Source organism: Aquarana catesbeiana, linkage group LG07, assembly GCF_042186555.1.
Source record: "Aquarana catesbeiana isolate 2022-GZ linkage group LG07, ASM4218655v1, whole genome shotgun sequence".
NCBI lineage: Eukaryota > Metazoa > Chordata > Amphibia > Anura > Ranidae > Aquarana > Aquarana catesbeiana.
The window spans coordinates 87,772,772-87,796,237 of NC_133330.1; the positions used below are offsets into that span (position 1 = coordinate 87,772,772).

The following is a 23,466-nucleotide window of genomic DNA, read 5'->3' on the forward strand; positions in this document are numbered from 1 at the left end:
CAGATCCGTGATACAGGTATATATTTCATACACTGCATCCCATCAACAATTTCAGAGGTTCCTTGGCATGGATCTGCATAGTACACTTCCATAGTTGCCAACAGTCCCGATTTTCCCGGGACAATCCAGATTTTGGGACCCTCTTCCCGACTTAAGCTTGTCCCGATTATTTTCCCAGGATTTTGCTTTTGACCCAGGAAAATCAGGAATGTTTTTGGCTAAAAACGGCTACACAAAAATGGCCACTGCCACAAGTGTTGTTTCCCCTTATGTTCAGTGCAGAGGAGAGGGGCAGCCAATCGACTTCTCTCTTCAGTGTACAAATAGAAAATTCTTTTATACACTGAAGCCTATTGGCTGCAGGGATTGGCGACCCCTCCCCGCTCTCCACTGAACACAAAGAAATGTTCAGCTTCCACCCGCCGCCACCAACCCTCCACCCCTGTGTGTCCGACGAGCGGGGACACTGATGCAAGGACTGGGGCTCCTCTGACTGGGGACACTGATGGTCCTGGCTCCCCTTTGCTACCACCCCTTGCTACCATACCTGCACCCCCTCCCCTCATGTCACCACAATACCTGCACCCCCTCCCCCTATGTCAACACCATGCCTGCACCCCCCATGTCACCACCATACCTGCACCCCCCTCCCCCATGTCACCACAATACCTGCACCCCTCCCCCCATGTCAACACCATGCCTGCACCCCCCATGTCACCACTATATCTGCACCCCCTCCCCCCATGTCACCACCATGCCTGTACCCCCCTCCCCCCATGTCACCACAATACTTGCACCCCCCCATGTCAACACCATGCCTGCACCCCCCTCCCCCCATGTCACGACAATACTTGAACCCCCCTCCCCCCTGTCAACACCATGCCTGCACCCCCCCATGTCACAACAATACCTGCACCCCCCTCCCCCCATGTCAACACCATGCCTGCACCCCCTTCTGCCTAGTCACCACCATGCCTGCACCCCCCCAAGTCACCATCATGCCTGCACCCCCAAATTACCACCATGCCTCCACCCTTCCACAAGTCAGCCTGTAACACCCCAAGTCACCATGCCTCCACCCATACACCTCTCCCCTCTTGTCACCACTTTTGAGGAGATGTAGCTAGACTGCAGCCAACATTCTGCTGGGGGCACTGATTTGAGGCACTCTGGTGGGGGCACTGATTTAAGAGGCACTCCGCTGGGGACACCTGATGTAAGAGGCACTCTGCTGGGGACACCTGATGTAAGAGGCACTCCGCTGGGGACACCTGATGTAAGAGGCACTCTTCTGGGGACACGTGATGTAAGAGGTACTGTACTGGGCACACCTGATGTAAGAGGTACTGTACTGGGGACATCTGATGTAAGGAGGCACTCCTGCTGGGAATGCCTGATGGAAGGAGGCACTCCGCTGGGGACACCTGAAGCAAGGACGGACCCTGCTGGGGGCACCTGATGGCATCTGGTGGCAGGCGACGTGGCAGGTGACACACTCAGGGGTCCCACTGATTCTGGATTATGGTGAGTTGAATGATTTCATTCTATATTACAATGTAATAATAGTAAAAATGTGCTTCAATCATCCTGACACCACAACAACCATGGTGCTGGGATGATTGAAGCGCTAACACCAGGTGTTTGGAGTATCTTTATCTGCTGATTTGTTAAACTCTGGAATACACATTTCTATTGTGGTTTAGGATCTGGGCCTGCTGTCCCTCCATCCTTATTTCCTTCCTTCTCTCTCCTTTTTTCCTTCTTCCTCTCTCCCTCCCTTTTCCCCTTTAATTCTCCATCTCTCATTCATCTCAGACGCTAACCACATCCCCATTTGAACCACGACCCTATAAGCCACGCCCACTATTTCATATAAAGCACGCTTTTTTTTTTTTTTCTAAGTCACGCCTACAAACGCATGCCCCGCTCCCTAATTATAATAAGACCTATAGCCAAAAAAGTGTCACTGCAACAACATCCCAGCCTCTCCTTTCCTTCACCAACATTACTCGCTCCCTAAACCCCCTTTATTCTATTTCTATATAACAGACTCAATGTAAAGCTCTGCAGTCTGCACCATTCGCCCTAAACAAACATGGCCGCTTCCATGAAACTATTGACGTTCCCTTACACACAATGGTCGTAGTCACGCCCACCATCACCAGTCAGCTCCGCCCCTCTACTCCGCTCAGGTGCCTGCACTTGCGATCCCGCCCACTTGGTGGCCGCGCTTGTAGCCCCGCCCCGGTTTTTGCTGCCCCCTGCTGGTCGCTCCGGGTTGTTCCTCGCGGCCTGCTCGTTGCCAATATCTCATTGAAGTCGTGTCCGTATCCAGATACCGGCTGGTGCTTTGTGGCAGCCCTGGCGACCCCGGCTTGGCAGCGGCATCGCCTGTCCGCATGGCGACGACGCTCGGTAAGTGAGAGAAGACGGATGAGCTGTGTGTGAGCGTGGTGGGCAGCGGCGGCTGTGCGGGGTCTTTGTGTGGTGAAGTGGCCCGGACTCCGCTCTCCGTTCATTCATCTTCTAGGAGCCCGAAATGTGTGTGTCCTTCTCCCTGATCTCCATAGTCTGGGTGCCCCCTCTCCTTCCCCCATACACCACCATTGTCCCCCTGTGGGGGCAGTCCTGGGGCTCCAGCCTTGGTGCCCATTCTGGGTGATGCTGGCCCAGGTGTGCAGCCAGTGACTGAGGTCCATCCTGATTCCAGCAATGGTCATCCTGGCTCTGGACCTCTTCAGCATCCCTGAGATTGTACTTCTTGCATCTTCCCAACCTCCCAGCTCCTCATCTGTGTGTGATCCCTCCCCAGGATGATGGCTGGGCATCTTATAGAGAACATTGGGTAGCAGAGGTGCCCCCATCGGAAGGGAATCCTATACAGAACATTGGGTAGCAGAGGTGCCCCCATCAGAAGGAGATCCTATGCAGAACATTGGGTAGCAGAGGTGCCCCCATCGGAAGGGAATCCTATACAGAACATTGGGTAGCAGAGGTGCCCCCATCGGAAGGAGATCCTATGCAGAACATTGGGTAGCAGAGGTGCCCCCATCGGAAGGGAATCCTATGCAGAACATTGGGTAGCAGAGGTGCCCCCATCGGAAGGGAATCCTATGCAGAACATTGGGTAGCAGAGGTGCCCCCATCGGAAGGGAATCCTATGCAGAACATTGGGTAGCAGAGGTGCCCCCATCGGAAGGGAATCCTATGCAGAACATTGGGTAGCAGAGGTGCCCCCATCGGAAGGGAATCCTATGCAGAACATTGGGTAGCAGAGGTGCCCCCATCGGAAGGGAATCCTATGCAGAACATTGGGTAGCAGAGGTGCCCCCATCGGAAGGGAATCCTATGCAGAACATTGGGTAGCAGAGGTGCCCCCATCGGAAGGGAATCCTATGCAGAACATTGGGTAGCATAGGTGCCCCCATCGGAAGGGAATCCTATGCAGAACATTGGGTAGCAGAGGTGCCCCCATCGGAAGGGAATCCTATGCAGAACATTGGGTAGCAGAGGTGCCCCCATCGGAAGGGAATCCTATGCAGAACATTGGGTAGCAGAGGTGCCCCCATCGGAAGGGAATCCTATGCAGAACATTGGGTAGCAGAGGTGCCCCCATCGGAAGGGAATCCTATGCAGAACATTGGGTAGCAGATGTGCCCCTATCGGAAGGGAATCCTAAGCAGAACATTGAGTAGCAGAGGTGCCCCCATCGGAAGGGAATCCTATGCAGAACATTGGGTAGCAGAGGTGCCCCCATCGGAAGGGAATCCTATACAGAACATTGGGTAGCAGAGGTGCCCCCATCTGAAGAAGATTCTATACAGAACATTGGGTAGCAGAGGTGCCCCCATCTGAAGAAGATTCTATACAGAACATTGGGTAGCAGAAGTGCCCCCATCGGAAGGAGATCCTATACAGAACATTGGGTAGCAGAGGTGCCCCCATCGGAAGGGTATCCTATACAGAACATTGGGTAGCAGAGGTGCCCCCATCTGAAGAAGATTCTATACAGAACATTGGGTAGCAGAGGTGCCCCCATCGGAAGGAGATCCTATAAAGAACATTGGGTAGCAGAGGTGCCCCCTTCGGAAGGAGATCCTATACAGAACATTGGGTAGCAGAGGTCCCCCATCGGAAGGAGATCCTATACAGAACATACTATAGGGTAGCAGAGGTGCCCCCATCGGAAGGTCCCCTTCACAACCTCCATACTGATCATCCGTGAGCATATCCACCGCTGAATCCCAGCTCAACAAAGTGACGTCTGTTTCCGTTCTGTTTTTCAGGCAGATCTGAAAAGAAGCTCAATGGTAAAGTGGAAGCAATGTTGTACTCTAACAAACTGCGAGCAGGCAGGTTTTTATTGCAGAAGAGACTAGCACAATAAAATGAACCTACCTACCTGCTCACCGTCTTCTCGGCGTTGTAAACAGAGCTTTGCATGCACAGCTCAGCTTACAGGCACTGGCATTGCCCCTGCACAGGAGTGACATCATCCTGTGCCAGCCAATGAAGACGGGAGGATGCTGTCTCCGGTGAGGGACTGGAACCATTGAGGGGATGGTCCCTATTAGTTCCACATTAAAAGAGAAGTATGGCTAAATCTTCTTTTTTTTTTTTTTTTTTGGCAGTTCTTCATTTGTGGGTCACAGGAGTGCACTGACTTCACCTAGATGCCTGATTGATATCTGGCTCCAGTCGTTTAACATGAGGCTGAGAGCCTAGTCCAGCCGCTCCCAACCCTTCTCCAGCGAGCGCTAGAGGGGCTGGGCGGAGAGCGGTGACTGACAGTCACTGCACTCTGCTGAGAACTGACCAGAAACTGAGCGATCATCGGTCATGTGATCGCTCGGTTCTCGGTCTAGCGGCAGACAGCATGGTAATGAATAAAAGTATGTTTGTTTGTTTTTTTTGTTTTTTTGTTTTTTTTTTTTTGAATACCCAAAACCTCTTGAAATCTATGGGCAGGCAGATGTAATCAGATTTGCATTCAGGTTCACATCTGACAACCTCTGAGCCATTGCAGTTAGGTCCACAAAGCTTTTTCAGTTTTTGGGGGGGGGACTAAACAGACTCGGAGGTAATCAGATGTAAGCATACGCACTGTTTACATCGGTCTGCCCATAGACCTAACATTGAGCTTCAGTTCAGATCTGCCTGAAAAACTGAAGGAGTACGGATGTCACAGGGTGACGTCCAGTCAACATTAATGCGTTAGCTGATCTGTTCATGGATGTTTGGATCACTCGTGTGAAAGGACGCTCAGAAAATATTTATCTCTGCAGGTAATCAACTTCATTATATGGTTAGCTTTTTTGAACTGTAAGGCCTTGTTCACAGGGGACATACTAAAGCATATGCCCGGGGGGGATGTGTTTACCTGTATAGGGATAAACAGGTGTTCCATGCATCCCCATGTAGGCAGGCCCATTGATGTCAGTTGGGATGCAGCGGCTGCATGGACACACACTGCTCCCAATCTGACATCCATGTAGATGCACGGCCTCAAATGCACACTGTCTGTGTTTGGGGCTGTGCACTCACAGGGATGTCAGATTGGGAGCAGCATCTGTGTTCATGCAGCCATTGTATCTCAACTAACATAAATGGGACTGCCTGCACGGAAATGCACAGAACATCTGTATATCCCCATGCGGGGTGAACAGGGCCCTCCACAGGCGTACGCTTTAGTATGCCTCCTGTGAACGTGGCCTAACAGAATAGGTAATTGGCTAAATGATCAGGCAGGGAATAACTGTAACTTGCGGTTTAATAAGCAGGTGCAAAGTAGAATCAATGATGAAAAAAAGAGTGTGTACACACTGCATAATAATGCAAAGGAGATTCTGAAAGCTGCACAGACATGGACTCCTCATAGCAATGTCCCTGTGGCTCAGTCAGGGTAACGTGACTGCACAGCAAAGTCTCTATAAGACAATATAACAGCAGAAAGTCTACCTGAGAGTTAGTACATCAGTAAAACAGTTCAGAACTTGCTATTATCCTCATATAGGGCATATATCTCTGTGACATCCAGGGTAGCTTGGAGGGATCCAAGAACAAAAAGGCAACCCCCTAGTGAAAGTGGAGTACTCTGGGGCCAATTGGCTAAGGACTCTGCACATTGTTTGGGTCTTCCAGGGAAGCTGTGCTGTTAGATTTCTGCCCAGCTGCCACACTGGTTCTGACAGTGAAGCACCTCTCACCTGGCAGCAGATCATTTGCCCAGCTACTTCTGCCTTATTGGGTGTGGAAACTATAAGCTGCCGAGAAATGTATACTTCTGGACATGTCTAAGAACCCAGGGAGTTGTGGAAAACACAGTTAAAGGGGTCTGTTGCTGCATTTGGACATAGTGAGTAAAGAGGGCATAGTCCACTATGCTTTTTATGACCCAGATATATAGCCCTAAATAACAACGTTCTTTGTATTTAAATTCTGGTGTAGGAAAAAAAAATTGTCCCTTTCATGATGATCATGAAATGTATAATGTCAACACTCTGGTCAAGGTAAGGCATTCCACTACAATTATGGATGATGGTAGTCCAGGTCTTCTGATATGCTGTTTGAATTTTGATAAAACTTGGCTATGTTCACATGCACCTCAAAATCTGGAGTTTTGCATGTGTTTGTAATGCCTGCCAAGTAAACCACAATGGCCAGCTTCATCATTCAGTTCATCTGGCATTGCATCATGTACCGCTGAACCGGAGGTTGCATGAAATATGTTTGCAAGGAATGGTGGGGATTAAGCTGGCCATAAACGGTTTAAATCTTGGCTGGTTCAGAAGGGACCGGCCAAGATTTGATCCATGTATGGGCAGGCTGATTGTACCCAAGTGGATCCATCGATGCCCTTGAGGTACAATCAGCATGTCAGATTTCTAACGTGCTTATTGTCAGCAGGTATAGCCGCTAGTAATAATCGCTGTGTTCTTCCAGCATGGTAGAACACAATGGCTTTACAGGGGGGATCCCCCATCACCACTGACTGTGTTGCTGGGGGAGTCAAGTGATTTTCTTTCCTCAAGCCCACGGTTGCAAGAAAGGAGATTCACATCATCTATGGCCTGCCTTAGACTCTTTCTCACACCCCGATGTTAGAATGTGCAGAATAATTTTCGTAACTAGGCTTTAATATGATCACAAATGCTAAAGGCCAAAGGTATTGGAATACATTTCATGAAGAGAAACTGAGTCTTGCTGCTTTATTACAAGCAGGGATCTTTTGTAGATTAAAGCAGAAGTAAACCCATCCATAAAATAGTTTAATTTCTGGCATGTGCCGGAAATGTAACACTACCATTGGTTGTGCTCTCAACCAAACTGTCAAGCCATATATATATATATATATATATATATATATATATATATGTGACTTATTGCGGGAGTTTTAGTAAACCATGTCTAAAGGAAGAAAAACAACACTCTTACAGAGGTTGAGGGCTAAAGACCAAAGTGCATGTTGCTGGCACAGGGGCTTAGTGGTTAGCACTTATGTCTGCAGCATTTGTGTCCTTGACAGGAAACGATCTACAATGGATATAAAAAGTCTACACACCCCTGTTTAAATGTCAGGTTTCTGTAATGTAAAAAAATGAGACGAAGATAAATCCTTTGAGAACTTTTTCCACCTTTAGAGCCCTTTCACACTGCCAGCTGGTCACGTTAGTGGTAAAACGCCACTAGTTTTAGCAGCGCTTTTCGGCTGCTAGCGAGGTGCTTTTAACCCCCGTTTGTGGCCGAAGAAAGAGTTAAATGCGCCCGAAAAGCGCAGCTGCCAAAGCGCTTTACAGGCACTTCGGCAGCGGTGCCCATTCATTTCAATGGGCAGGGAAGGTGGAGGAGCAGTGTATACACCGCTCCAAAGATGCTGCTTGCAGGACTTTTCCTAACGTCCAGCTCTCCGGCTCTCACACTTGGGCTGCAGGGTAGGCGCTTTACAGGTGCTTTTTTTAGCCCTTTACCACCTGAAAAAATGCCTTCAGTGTGAAAGGGGTCTTAATGCGGGAGTAAAAATAAAAAGTAGGGACGTGTTCAAGATGGTGCAGGGAGCAGACGTGTTTTAGAGCTGCTCTGCCATCCGGTGTTTTTATCTTAATCTATTTGAGCGCAGGATGATCAATATCTTCCTGGGGAGCTGCGTTCCACTATCCTCCTCTGATTCCCCCATGCCGGGCTACAGAAAACGGGGCTCCACATGGAAAAACAACCCGCCGAATGAGGGACCGGAAGTCAAGTGCAAAGTAGCAGTCGCCATCTGCAACACCCTGGCCACACAGACGGAGCAGACTGAGGAGAAGTGCACAATGGCTGACTCTCCCAGCACCAGAGCCCTCTGCGTCCTCCTCCAGAATTTGCGGAATTGATGCAGGCTATTACCGCATGCTGTACCACATTGACAGACAGAATAGACCATGTCTACACGGAGCTAGGATTGATCAGCCGAGATCTGGATACATTCTGAGGCCGCATAGCAGAGGTGGAGCAGCGGGTCTCCTAGACTGAGGATGTGCGAAGGGAACACTCGGTGGACATCTGCACGCTGAAAACCAAGGTCAAGCACCTGGAGGCTAGAGCGGAGGACACTGAGAACCGGAACCGTCGGGACAACTTGCGGGTTCTGGGACTGCCTGAGGGAGCGGAAGGTATTTCCAATTTCCTTCACGGAAAGCTTACTGCACACCCTTCTCACCAGAGCCTCCTTTTCACCTCAGTTTGTGGTGGAGCGGGCCCATCGTATCCCCCTGTCAGAGGCCTTCTGGGGGCACCCCCACGTACCCTCATATTTCAACTTTTGAATTTCCGGAGCTGAAGTTTGAAAATACCAAACTTCTTATATTACCTGACTATTCCATTGAAACCCAGCGACTGCGGAAATCATTTGACCATGTCCGAACCCGCCTCCGTGCAAAAAGCCTTAAGTACAGTATGCTTTTCCCTGCAAGACTCCGGGTTCAAGATGGAGAATGGGTGCGCTTCTTCACGTCACCCGAGGAGGCGTCCTCTTGGCTGGACACTGTTCGCTTGGGGTGACGGCGGCTGCCACCTCCCACTCTCCTGGAATACCTAAGGCCTTAAATGTACTAATTGATCCTGTCTCTCTGGGACACCCTGCAGCTCACCAGACTGCAGCCTGAAGTGGGAACTAATCCCTATCACCCCCTTGCTGCTCCTATTAGGCCTGGCGGGGTAACCGACCCACAATTACTCAGTTAAGATGGTCCTGTTGACCTGGGCATGTCTGGCCTAAGTCCTAGTATCCGTATCCTCGTGGAAGTTGAGCTACATTTTTCTGTTTTTTTTTTTTTTTTGTGATCTCAGATGTTTACTAGCTGCCCAGGATGTTCCTGTGGAATGTAACAAGTTTTATACCCCCAGCTTGCTTGGAGACCTGCACTCCATTTATCCCCCGGATGACCCTAGCTGTTATGGGTTAACGGACTAATGCACTGTATGCCTCTTGCACACGTTGCCTCCATTGCACGGCAGCTTGCTGTGCCTGGGATGGGCTGCCTCCATTTTAGGGGGGGCTGGTGTGTGTGTGTGTGAGGGGGGGAGGGGGGGGGTGTTCTGTTTTTTTTCTTTACTGTTTTTTTTTGTTTTCTATGACCGTATGTATGTGACACAACTAGTCATACCTATTCTATGCTTAACCCTACTGGGCGACTGGCTTTCTGCCGTGTGGCTGCGGTCGATCTGGGTGGCACAGATCCCCAATGCTCCTTCTATGATGCTGATCCTAATGCTCTGATGGCGTCCCTTACTGTGATTTCCTGGAACACCAGAGGCCTTAGCTCTCCTATAAAGGGGTCCCTGGTATTCCAGTTCCTAAAGACCTATAAGCCTTATCTGTGTGTTCCAGGAGACTCACCTAGTGGGGAGGAAGACTCTTAGCCTTAAAAAACCCTGGGTGGGCCACCAGTATCACTCGAGCTATTCTAACTTTGCCAGGGGTGTGAGTATCCTGATACGTAAATCCCTACCCTTTAGACTACTGGATCTGGTGCTTGACCCAGATGGGTGATTCTTTGGTGCTTCATGCTATGATGGAATCCTTAGAAGTTGTGCTAGTGGGACTCTATATACCTCCCCCTGCCTCTATTAAGTTGCTTCACAAGCTTACTTCTTTCCTTGCCAAATACAGTACTGACAACGTGATCCTCATGGGGGATTTTAACATGCCACTTAACCCTGAGCTTGACCGTTTCACCTCCGTGGGGGGGCTCCTCATCGGACCTCTCCGGATGGGCAGAGGCTTATGGCCTGACGGACCTGTGGAGGTGGAAACGCCCCCTCGACAGGTCCTTCACGTGCCACTCTGCCACTTGTAGGTCTTTCTCCCGTCTCAATCTAATGTACGTGGGTACGCCCCCAACTATTATGCAGCTGAGAACAGAGGGAACGTGATCACTTATAAAAAAGAGATAACGGTTTATTTATGGGTTTTATTTTTTTATATCTATGCAAAAATGTTTTGCCTTTTAATTTCTACTTTAAACTGAATAGATTGTTTTACAAGGTGATTGTTTACAATCGATTTAAGTAAATTAAGGTAAAGCCATACATATGTCCTTATACAGTCAGGTCCATAAATATTGGGACATCAACACAATTCTAATCTTTTTGGCTCTATACACCACCACAATGGATTTGAAATTAAACAAACAAGACATGCTTTAACCGCAGACTTTCAGCTTTAATTTGAGGGTATTTACATCCAAATCAGGTGAACGGTGTAGGAATTACAACAGTTTGTATATGTGCCTCCCACTTTTTAAGGGACCAAAAGTAATGGGACAGATTAACAATCATCCATCAAACTTTCACTTTTTAATACTTGATTGCAAATCCTTTGCAGTCAATTACAGCCTGAAGTCTGGAACACATAGACATCACCAGACCTTGGGTTTTATCCAAGGTGATGCTCTGCCAGGCCTCTACTCCAACTGTCTTCAGTTCCTACTTGTTCTTGGGGCATTTTCCCTTCAGTTTTGTCTTCAGCAAGTGAAATGCATGCTCAATCAGATTCAGGTCAGGTGATTGATTTGGCCATTGCATAACATTCCACTTCTTTCCCTTAAAAAACTCTTTGGTTGCTTTCGCAGTATGTTTCGGGTCATTGTCCATCTGCACTGTGAAGCGCCGTCCAATGCGTTCTGAAGCATTTTGCTGAATATGAGCAGATAATATTGCCCGAAACACTTCAGAATTCATCCTGCTTCTTTTGTCAGCAGTCACATCATCAATAAATACAAGAGAACCAGTTCTTTTGGCAGCCATACATGCCCACACCATGACACTACCACCATGCTTCACTGATGAGATGGTATGCTTTGGATCATGAGCAGTTCCTTTCCTTCTCCATACACTTCTCTTCCCATCACTCTGGTAAAAGTTGATCTTGGTCTCATCTGTCCATAGGATGATGTTCCAGAACTGTGAAGGCTTTTTTAGATGTTGTTTGGCAAACTCTAATCTGGCCTTCCTGTTTTTGAGGCTCACCAATGGTTTACATCTTGTGGTGAACCCTCTGTATTCACTCTGGTGAAGTCTTCTCTTGATTGTTGACTTTGACACACATACACCTACCACCTGGAGAGTGTTCTTGATCTGGCCAACTGTTGTGAAGGGTGTTTTTTTCTCCAGGGAAAGAATTCTTCGTCATCCACCACAGTTGTTTTCCGTGGTCTTCCAGGTCTTTGGGTGTTGCTGAGCTCACCAGTGCATTCTTTCTTTTTAAGGATGTTCCAAACAGTTGATTTGGCCACACCTTATGTTTTTGCCATCTCTCTGATGGGTTTGTTTTGTTTTTTCAGCCTAATGATGGCTTGCTTCACTGATAGTGACAGCTCTTTGGATCTCATATTGAGAGTTGACAGCAACAGATTCCAAATGCAAATAGCATACTTGAAATTAACTCTGGACCTTTTATCTTCTCCTTGTAAATGGGATACTGAGGAAATAACACACCTGGTCATGGAACAGCTGAGCAGCCAATTGTCCCATTACTTTTGGTCCCTTAAGTGGGAGGCACATATACAAACTGTTGTAATTCCTACACTGTTCACCTGATTTGGATGTAAATACCCTCAAATTAAAGCTGAAAGTCTGCAGTTAAAGCACATCTTGTTTGTTTCATTTCAAATTCATTGTGGTGGTGTATAGAGCCAAAAAGATTAGAATTGTTTTACATAGTTACATAGTTACATAGTAGGTGAGGTTGAAAAAAGACACAAGTCCATCAAGTCCAACCTATGTGTGTGATTATGTGTCAGTATTGCATTGTATATCCCTGTATGTTGTGGTCATTCAGGTGCTTATCTAATAGTTTCTTGAAGCTATCAATGCTCCCCGCTGAGACCACCGCCTGTGGAAGGGAATTCCACATCCTTGCCGCTCTTACAGTAAAGAACCCTCTACGTAGTTTAAGATTAAACCTCTTTTCTTCTAATTTTAATGAGTGGCCACGAGTCTTGGTAAACTCTCTTCTGCGAAAAAGTTTTATCCCTATTGAGGGGTCACCAGTCCGGTATTTGTAAATTGAAATCATATCCCCTCTCAAGCGTCTCCTCTCCAGAGAGAATAAGTTCAGTGCTCGCAACCTTTCCTCATAACTAAGATCCTCCAGACCCTTTATTAGCTTTGTTGCCCTTCTTTGAACTCGCTCCATTTCCAGTACATCCTTCCTGAGGACTGGTGCCCAGAACTGGACCGCATACTCTAGGTGCGGCCGGACCAGAGTCTTGTAGAGCGGGAGAATTATCGTTTTATCTCTGGAGTTGATCCCCCTTTTAATGCATGCCAATATTCTGTTTGCTTTGTTAGCAGCAGCTTGGCATTGCCTGCCATTGCTGAGCCTATCATCCACTAGGACCCCCAGGTCCTTTTCCATCCTAGATTCCCCCAGAGGTTCTCCCCCCAGCGTATAGAATGCATTCATATTTTTGCCACCCAAATGCATTATTTTACATTTTTCTACATTGAACCTCATTTGCCATGTAGTCGCCCACCCCATTAATTTGTTCAGGTCTTTTTGCAAGGTTTCCACGTCCTGCAGAGAAGTTATTGCCCTGCTTAGCTTAGTATCGTCTGCAAATACAGAGATTGAACTGTTTATCCCATCCTCCAGATCGTTTATGAACAAATTAAATAGGATTGGTCCCAGCACAGAACCCTGGGGCACCCCACTACCCACCCCTGACCATTCTGAGTACTCCCCATTTATCACCACCCTCTGAACTCGCCCTTGTAGCCAGTTTTCAATCCATGTACTCACCCTATGGTCCATGCCAACAGACCTTATTTTGTACAGTAAACGTTTATGGGGAACTGTGTCAAATGCTTTTGCAAAATCCAGATACACCACGTCTACAGGCCTTCCTTTATCTAGATGGCAACTCACCTCCTCATAGAAGGTTAATAGATTGGTTTGGCAAGAACGATTCTTCATGAATCCATGCTGATTACTGCTAATGATATCGTACGTATTACTAAAATCCTGTATATAGTCCCTTATCATCCCCTCCAAGAGTTTACATACTATCGATGTTAGGCTAACTGGTCTGTAATTCCCAGGGATGTATTTTGGGCCCTTTTTAAATATAGGTGCTACATTGGCTTTTCTCCAATCAGCTGGTACCATTCCAGTCAGTAGACTATCTGTAAAAATTAGGAACAACGGTCTGGCAATCACTTGACTGAGTTCCCTAAGTACCCTCGGATGCAAGCCATCTGGTCCCGGTGATTTATTAATGTTAAGTTTCTCAAGTCTAATTTTAATTCCGTCCTCTGTTAACCATGTAGGTGCTTCCTGTGTTGTGTCATGAGGATAAACACTGCAGTTTTGGTTACTGAAGCCCCCCGATTCACTCGTGAAGACTGAGGAGAAGAATAAATTCAATACCTTCGCCATCTCCCCATCCTTTGTAACCAGATGTCCTTCCTCATTCTTTATGGGGCCAATATGGTCTGTCCTCCCTTTTTTACTGTTTACATACTTAAAGAATTTCTTGGGATTTTTTTTGCTCTCCTCCGCTATGTGTCTTTCATGTTCTTTCTTAGCTGTCCTAATTGCACGCTTACATTTCTTATTGCATTCTTTATAAAGTCTGAATGCTGAGGATGATCCCTCAACCTTGTATTTTTTGAAGGCCTTCTCCTTTGCTTTTATATGCATTTTTACATTGGAGTTAAGCCATCCAGGACTTTTGTTCGCTCTTTTAAATTTATTACCCAATGGGATACATTGGCTAATGCCCTTATTTAATATGCTCTTAAAGCAAACCCATCTCTCCTCCGTATTCTTTGTTTCTAATATTTTATCCCAGTTTATGCCTTTTAGCAAGGTTTGTAGTTTAGGGAAGTTGGCTCTTTTGAAATTCAGTGTCTTTGTATTCCCTTTATGTTTCCTATTTGTGTGATTTATACTGAAACTAATTGACCTGTGATCACTGTTACCTAAATTGCCCCGCATTTCCACATCCGTGATCAGGTCTGTATTGTTGGTAATCAGTAGATCCAGTAATGTTTTATTTCTAGTTGGTGCGTCTACCATCTGACCCATAAAATTGTCCTGCAAGACATTAAGGAACTGGCGAGCCTTAAATGAATGTGCGGTTCCCTCCGCCCAGTCTATGTCTGGATAATTAAAATCCCCCATTATGATAACACTTCCCATTCTTGCTGCTAATCCAATTTGTGATAGGAGATCCGTCTCCACTTCCTCCCTCAGGTTTGGGGGCCTATAGCATACTCCCAGTATTATTTTCCCCTTAGCTTTATCCCTTTGGAGCTCTACCCATAAGGATTCCACCTCCTCTCTAGCTCCCTCAGTGATGTCATCTCTCACATTCACTTGTACATTATTCTTGATATATAGGCATACCCCTCCCCCTTTTTTACCCTCTCTATCCTTGCGGTATAGGGTATACCCTTGAATGTTTGCCAGCCAATCATGAGAGCTGTTGAACCAGGTCTCTGAAATTCCCACAAAATCCAAATCCTCCTCGTACAACAGTATCTCTAGTTCACCCATCTTGTCCGCCATGCTCCTGGCATTGGTGAACATGCCACATAGTTTAGACCGGTCGCATATTGTCCTCGTATTGGGTGTTTCGAGATTGCAACTAGGACTTGCTACTATACTCACCTTGTGTTTTTGTGCTTTGGTTAACCTACCACTAATGCCCCCAATACTAGCCTCTGGAATATCTTCCGCGCTGGCTATCTCTGCCTCTGGACCCTCCCCCCCATCGCCTAGTTTAAAAACCCCTCTAACTTTTTGGCCATCTTCCTTCCCAGCAGATCTGCACCCTCCTCATTTAGGTGCAGTCCGTCCCTTCTATAGTACCGGTTACCAACTGAGAAGTCGGCCCAGTCCTCCAGGAACCCAAACCCCTCCTTACTACACCAGCTCTTCAGCCACTTGTTTACTTCCCTAATCTCCCTCTTCCTTTCTGGTGTGGCTCGATGTACCGGTAGTATTCCTGAGAATACTACCTTGGAGGTCCTTTTCCTCAATTTAGCTCCTAAGTCCCTAAAATCGTTCTTTAGGACACTCCATCTGCCTCTGACTTTGTCATTGGTGCCAACGTGCACCATGACAGCCGGGTCTTCCCCAGCCCCTCCCAGTAATCTGTCCACAAGATCCGTGATGTGCCGAACCCGAGCGCCCGGTAGACAACATACTGTTCGGCGCTTCAGGTCTTGGTTACAGATTGCCCTCTCTGTCCTTCTAAGAATTGAGTCCCCTACCACCAGAATCTGTCTTTCCTTTCCCTTTGCTGCCCCCCCACTCTCACTGGAGGAGTTCTTCCCCCGGCAGCTAGGAGAGTCCCTCATCTCCAGCAGTGCTGGTCCCTGACTGGTTTCACCAATGACACTCAAAGTAGCGTACTTATTGGGATGCTCCAGTCCTGGATCGGCCTCCCTGGCTTTTCCCCCTCTACCCCTCCTGACTGTCACCCAGATGTCCCAAAATTTATGGACCTGACTTTATGGCTTGTATGGCCCCTTCACCAGGGCTTGAAATTCATTATTAGATATTTGTGAGACCACTAGACAAATTTAAATAAGGAAATATGTAATATGCAATTTCCCCATCAGTCCTGTTGAGCCACCTGTCACTTCCAGGTTCTAACAGCTGACCCCTGATGATGCTTCACAAGGTCTACCCTTCACGCGCTGTGTGACCCTGCCTCTGGAACCTCCTAGAATATGTGATGGGGATATCCCAGGTGGCTGAAGGATTAGGAACATCGCGCAAACCTTTAGCCCGGGTTCACACCTATGCGAATTAGAGGTGCGTTTACGCACCTCTAATTCGCATAGCAGGAGAATGTGACTGGCTCCCTATGGAGCCAGTTCACATATCTCCGGGGCGGCTGCGGTGCGCACTGCATAAAAACGCTGTGCGTCTTTGGCTGCGTTTCAGGGCCGAATTCAGGCATAGAATCGGCCCTGATTCGTCCCTGAAACGGTGAACAGGGACGCACAGCGCTCCTGTGCGATCCACAGCCCGTTGTGGTGTGAACCCAGGCTTAGTGTTCTTGTGCTATCTATGAGTAAAATATCCTAAAAATCTCCAATACAATAAATATTTCAAAGATAGAGTGCTACATGACAAAAATTATTCTGTCCGCTAGAGGTAAGAGTCATGTATCACAAATGAAGGCAATTATTGCAAATAGAATCATTTTTTAAATTTATTTACACAAAGTATTGTGAAAGAATGCTTTTATAATGAGGATTGCATTGTTTTATTATGGTTTTAATAATTTGCACAAATAAACCCACCCACTTAATCTTAAGCAGAGTACAATAAATAGTGGAGATTCCTCCCAGGAATGTGCTTCTTGAAGATGTCTGGTGTATGACGAAATGTGTAAGATCAGGCTTCTGGTCTGATGTCACATCCGCCGTTTGGATTGCATGCTGGCTCCAGGAAGAGAGCAGACCAGCAGTGCAGTGGTTTTAAACCCCCTTCATGAAATCTGACCTAATGCACATGTATCTGTGGTGTTTACTTGTCTCTCTCCAAAGCTCTAAGTCCCTTGTTTTTCTGCTGCTTTGTTCCTCTGTTATCAGCATGATGACTTCTGACAAGTTCTCCGATACAGAGATAACAGCAGCTGGAAATTTTATGTCAGGATGGAGCTTAGAGAATAGAGCTTGTCTATTCACAGCACAGCTCTGCAAGTTTCTTAGTTCTTCTACCTATGTAGGGGGGGTGTGCCTTTCATCCAATCATCTCACACACAGTATATCCCCAGACTCCACACCCACTGCTGAATGAGGAAACAAAATTTGTAACACGATGTGCACTTTCTAAAGTGTAGAACGCTGAAGACAGTAGATATACATGTAAAACTTACAGAGATTGATAGCAGCAGGAGTCATTGGGTCACACTGCTGTCGATCAAATCCAGTGACACGGGAGCCAGGGGCAGGGCTGCTGTCTGTGTCAATGGACGCAGCAGCAGGACTTGGGAGTGCCCCCGCAAGAGGCCCCCAGGGAAAGCGGCTCTCCATGTGGATTCTCGAGAAGAGGAGTCAGGAGCGCTGCGGAGGGACCCCAGAAAAGGAGGATTAGGGCCACTCTGTGTAAAACCCTTGCACGGAAGAGGTAAGTATAACACAAACACAAAAAAACAAAGCTTTACAATCACTTTAAAGTGGCTGTACAACCACTTTTACCTACAGGTAAGCCTATATTAAGGCTTACCTGTAGGTGCTTGAAATATCTCCTAAACCTCCCCCGGTTTAGGAGATATGTACTAAAAAGCCGAGTGCCGATGACTACGGCGCATACACCCTTTAGAAAGGGCACATTGTGCCGTTTCTAATAGGGGTCATGCCGTGACTGGCGGCTCCGGCGTGCATGCGACTCCGGCCAGTCACAGAGCCGGAGTTCGCGGCCCTGGAAGGAAGAGGGGCAAAGATGGACGCTCACTGCTAGTGGGGACAACTGAGACATTTCGGGCTTTGGTTTCAGGTAAGGGACACATAATGGGCTACTATGTGATGCATAGTAGCCCATTATGCTTTACCTTTGCAGGGAAATAAAGAGGAAGTCGGTTTACTTCCTCTTTAAGTGTTATATATTTGGCTGGCTGGTTTTGCTGTACAGGCACAATTCTGTGTTTTTCTGGGTCCATGGAAATAGAGGTATACAATGATGGTATCTCTTGAGGGTTTATCTGGGTCCACCAGTCTCTTGTGGTTCCTGTGGCTGTTGGAGGAAGATTCTAGATAAATTCTTTCTGCTATAGTGTATTTTGACCAGCTTAATTACTAACAATAAGAGGTCAAATAATTCCAAAGAGTGAGCACTTTGAAGGGAGATGGAAGAGCATGGACGTTGTGTTGAAGAGTTGGCATGATGTTTTTGATCACAAGAAGTGACAAACTGTGTGGCACATTAGCGTTTGGCCATTTAGACACTTGTATGCCTTTTTCTGGGCACAGTACAATATTTGAATTTGTATTTTTTGCACATTTATATTATATTGGAGCACGTTATAATTGAAATTTTGTGATTTGCACACTCATTTTTGACTTGGAGCACTTTGTCTTTGCAATATTTGTATTGGAAAACTTCTTACTTCTGCTGAATATTGTTCTGATCATGAGAAATCCCCAGCTGAAGTTTTCTGCACGAACTTCCACTTCTGGGTTGTCAGCTTACTGGTCTCTTGCAGTGCTCACTGAACCTCCTGTTGACCTTCAAGTCACCACGATGTCCTGTACTTTTTTTTTTTAATCTATTTATTTAGAGTGGTTGTTTGAAACCAGTATTGCACAGAAATGTAGAGTACACTAGAGAACTAGCCAGATCAATCCCTGGCTGGGCTGTGACCCTAGTGGGATTCAAAACACAGATGGTAGGCAGAAGTGCAACCTTATAGTCACTTTGCTGACTGTAAAAATAACTTCGTGTCTGACAATCATGTGTCCCGCTCCAATCCTATTTGGGTCTTCTAAACTAATTCCGTGGAGAAGGGGACGTTTATTTTGTAGGTGATGAATGAGGCTTTTTTTCATAAAGCAGCATTGAAATAGTTTGTGCTGATGCATTGTGTTTATTAAATGACTAGAAGTAAAGCATGAATGTAATATTGTTAATTTTTATCTGGAACATCACTCCTGCGGGTTTCATATGTACATTTCTTTCTTTTGAATGGCAGTGCTTAATTTACTACCAGTAAATCGTTGAAAGTCACATTCATTGCTTTATAAATATGCCCTTGACCATTTGCTATCTGTATTATTTTTTCTGTTCATTTTAATCTTTTAGGGGCAGTGTATTATGTATCTTCCTAATCCTGTTGTAGAATGATGAGTTAAATATTGAGGTGGGAAGGAACAGAGCCAGGTGTAAAAGCCAGAGGAGAACTCTGCATACTACACTTTTAACTGAAATATTATTTTTGGGTGGACGAATGATTTACCGAGCCACAGTTTGGTTACAGAGAGAATTGCTGTGAATGACAGTCTGGTAGTGCAGAATGATGAAGGATACATCATTTCTTTGCCTGGTTGTAAAGGTTGCAGGTTATTTACCTTTAATGCATTCTCTGGTACACGTCTATGCATTTCGACAAAAACGCACTACAAACCATTTAACCTCATTTCCTATCACCTCTAGAAATCTGGATTTCCCTTCATTTTCTTTTTTAAATGGCAATGATCGCCAATTGATCACCCAAAGTGTTCACCAAAATGTTGGCTCTAGTTTACAGTTTGACACTGGCTGAAGCTGATGTCAAAGGTCAAGCAAAATGGTACAAGTCTTTGAAAGGGTCGGCTGGGTGCTAAATCTTCAGAGGTCAGCCTTGGTTCTAACACAACCTCTGGAGTAATTAGGTTTGGTATTAGACACCGCACAGGAGAAAATACTGCTTTCACAGCAGAAATGCCCATCTGTTCATTGGAAGATCCCTCTATCTGAACATGCATGAAAGTTGATAGCCACCTTAGATATGATTCCCCTATGCCCAGTTTGACTGAAGAGTTCTGCAGCTTCATATCCTGGTGGTGTTGGACAAACCTTGGAAATTCTTGGATCTGCCAAAACATTTGACTCCCAAGACCAGGTTGGCTTTGGAATGGTGGATATCCACCCAGACGCCGGATAAAGGGAAATTTGTCCTTCCAGTGAATAAAAAAGTTCTTCATGACACATGCTAGCCTATCAGGCTGGGAAAGTGTTTTGGAGAACCTCTCTGTTCAAAGAGCACAGTCGTCAGAGGAGTGGAAGCTGCTGATCCACATCTTGGAACTTCAGGCCATTCAGCTGGCTCTTCTACACTGGACTCTCTGCCTTTGAGGTCTTCCTGTCGGGGTGTAGTCGGACAGTGCTGTGGCATGGATCAACCAAAAAGCAGGGACAAAAATCTACATCAATGTTGATCTCAACTCCAGTCCTCCATTACCCCCAGCCAGTGTTAATTTTAGTCTTAGGACTAAAATGACGTTTTAGTCCCATTTTAGTCTTCTGCAATTGTTTTAGTTTTAGTCGACTAAATCTCCAGTACATTTTAGTCCACTAAAATCTCCAGTACTTTTCAGTAATTGCAATTTAGTTTTAGTTATAGTCTTTTGACTAGGGCCAAAACAACTAATCGATTATGAAATTAATCGATTACTATTTTCATAATCGATTAATCGGCCAGTAACATAATGGGGTTAAAAAAGCTAAAATTAGCCCTATATAGTACAAAAAGAGCAAATAATCTCTACTGTAAATATTACTTTCACTGTTGCACAGTAAAAAAACGAAGGGCTCATTTTTAATTTTTTTTTAACTCCATTATGTTACTAAATGTCTTAGGCCTGGTTCCCACCCATGTGTTTTTTGGTGCTTTTTGCATAAATGCACTACAGTTCATTTAACGTTCACATCTATGCTTTTTTCAGCTGCTGTGTATATGGAAAGGGTCAAGGACCTTTTTCAATGCAAAACGGTGCTTTTTTGGTTCAATATACTTCAATGGAGAAGCTGCAGAAAAGCATGTAATGTTACAGTTCTGTTTGAAAATCTGCAAAACAGTCTAGAATTTTTTTTTATTTTTTTTTCTTTTGAATAAAAAAATTTGATCTGAGTCTGATATTTACCAGATTCAACCTCTAATAGTATATAGAGTATATCTCTTCTGTCTCTTATTCTCAGAGAGGATTAAAGATTTTACTCCCTAACCATATAGTTGGTTATTTATATTTACCCCGCATATAAAGATATTTAGGAATAAATTGCCTTTTTTTTAAACTTTACATATTAACTAAATTATACACCACACTTCTTTTTAAGGTTATTAGCCAATTAATCAATTAATCGAAACAATAATCAGCCAACTAATCGATTATGAAAATAATCGTTAGTTGCAGCCCTACTTTTGACTAAAATGGCATTATAGTTTTAGTCATATTTTAGTCATCTCAATTGTTTTAGTTTTAGTCGTATTTTAGTCGACTAAAATAGTATTCATTTAGTTGACTAAAATTATTTATTATTTTGCACAGGCGATTTGATCAGTTTCACTGCCTTAAGGCCGGTTCACACCTATGCGAATTAGATGCGGGTTTGGGTTTCTCCGCATCCAATTCACTTAGCAGGAGAATGTGACTGGCTCCCTATGGAGCCGGTTCACATATCTCCGTTGCGGCTGCGGAGGGCACTACACAGAAATGCTGTGCGTCTTTGGCTCCGTTTCAGGGCTGAATTCAGGTATAGAATTGGCCCTGATTTGTCCCTGAATGGGGAACAGCGATGCACAGCGCTCCTGTGCGATCCGCAGCGGGTTACAGTGTGAACCCGGCCTAATAATTTTCACAGCCATTTCATCTGAGGGAAATCCTGAAAACATGACCTGTTGGGGGTACTTAAGGACTGGAGTTGAGAAACATTGATTTACACTGCTCAGCAGGAAGTGGACCTGATCTTTTCTTGGGCAGGACGTCTCATTCCTGCCATCTCTGCTGTGCATGTTCCTGGTATGGAAAATTGGCAGATGGACTTTCTCAGCTGACAGCAGCTGAATCCAGGAGAATGAGCCCTTCACCCGGAGGTGTTTGTAGAGGTGGTGCCAAGACCTTGGTCCTTTTTCCTACCTAAAGTGGTTTCCTTATTCCAGTAAATCGGGACATTGTGTTGCCATCTTTTTTTCTTAAAGAGAAACTGCAGTCTGCTCACATAATTTGTAATAAAAACATACTTGCCATTCTGAAGCTTCCCTCCAACCACTTTGCTTATTATTTTACCTATACTGTGATTCTGCACTTGCCAAATATGCTGCAGAAATCTCCCTCCACTGAGTCTGGCCGCAATCATTTTGACTGTGGGCAGCTGAAGCTGCTGCCTGTTCACTACCTGGATTTACACAGAGGCACACCTCCCAGTTCTGCAGCCCTGCAGCTCTCTTTGGCCCTCTTATGACTCCCCCCCCCCCCTTTCTGGCAAACTCCCACGAGAGTGAGAGAGAGAGCTGTGCGTGATGTCATGAGCCTAGGCTTTTTACCAGACAAGGAACAAAGGTAAAACAACAAGGGCAGAAGATTTAATAGATGGAAAGTTGAAAAAATGACTGAAGGTCCACTTTACGTGGTTGAAAACCCTCACATATACCCAGTGAAGTTACTAACATCAAGTGATATACAGAGATTAAACAAATTCTCCTACATAAGTTGTACATTTTTTGTCTGCAGCCATTTCTTCTATAGATTGTTCTAAAAACACAGATCAAAGATTTTTTTTTTCTCAGCTTTAGTAGCAGGGATTCTCACAGTGCAGAGCTCTAAGCCCTGATGGGAGGCAAGGGACACACCCCTCTTCTCACAGTACACAGGAACAATGCTGTGGCTGTAAATCACAGGCTTTGAGCTCACCTTTTTATCTTGTGGTTTTGGAAAACCTGCCAGAAGGGACTACTGATATTAGAGAAAGTTGGCAGCAGTGAGAAATCACACTCAGTGCTTTAGATAAAGACAAGTACACAGTATAACCACTTTAAAGTAGAAGTTCAGCCAAGAACTAACTAACTGTAAATCTACTCGCAGCCATATTCTAAAAAGAATCTATCTAACTTTGTAAAGCAAAAATCGCTATACATACCTTTTCTGCAGTTGTTTTGGTCCGGTCCAACGCTGAGCTCAGTTGTAGCTTCTGTGTGTAGGCATGTGCAGGAGAGGCAGCCGACTACGAAAGCCCCATAGTAACTCTATGGGTGACGTCACATCCCAGGCATCTCCTGCACACAGCATCCGCAGCTGGAGACTGGACCGGATCTGCTTCAGAAAAGGTATGTATAACGAATTTTGCTTTACCGGGTTAGATAGATTCGTTTTTAGAATGTGGCTGAAAGTAGGTTTAGGGTTAGTTAGGTTTTGGCTGACCTTCTACCTTAACCCTAGGCATCCTAAGGAAAGGTTCTTCAATCTTTGTATGCTGTGCAAGCAGTTTCAGTTTAT

The 23,466-nt window shown here is 45.7% G+C and overlaps 1 protein-coding gene across 15 annotated transcripts in view; it reads left to right on the forward strand.

Annotated features, from left to right (window-relative positions):
• The first annotated feature begins 2,282 nt into the window (after positions 1-2,282).
• PBRM1 (polybromo 1) overlaps positions 2,283-23,466 on the forward strand; it is a 159,689-nt gene continuing 138,505 nt past the window's right edge. For all 15 annotated transcript variants that reach the window (XM_073592431.1, XM_073592437.1, XM_073592434.1 and 12 more), the window contains exon 1: positions 2,283-2,415. The gene's annotated coding sequence lies outside the window, so the exon portion shown is untranslated. The remainder of the gene's footprint in view (positions 2,416-23,466) is intronic.